This window comes from Gallus gallus, chromosome 1 (genome assembly GCF_016699485.2).
Source record: "Gallus gallus isolate bGalGal1 chromosome 1, bGalGal1.mat.broiler.GRCg7b, whole genome shotgun sequence".
NCBI classification, from domain to species: Eukaryota; Metazoa; Chordata; class Aves; order Galliformes; family Phasianidae; genus Gallus; species Gallus gallus.
The window spans coordinates 10,825,341-10,825,610 of NC_052532.1; positions in this window are offsets into that span (position 1 = coordinate 10,825,341).

The window sequence follows — 270 nt, forward strand, 5'->3', positions numbered from 1 at the left end:
GTCAGCCCTATCCTTCTACCTGTTGACTACTGAAGTCAACCATGATGCTCGTTGCCTTGGGGAGCCTGCGGCTTGGCCATATACCGAGGTGACACCAATATGATGAGCGGTAAAATGGCGTTTATTCACTACTAAACACAGCTTATATACATTTTTACCTACAAAACTGTGCTGTCATGTCCCACTCTGATTGGTTCATACCAGATAACATTGTGCCTTATTTGGCCATTTCCACATTCTTCTCTCATCCTTCTTCTTCTCCTGTTTTCT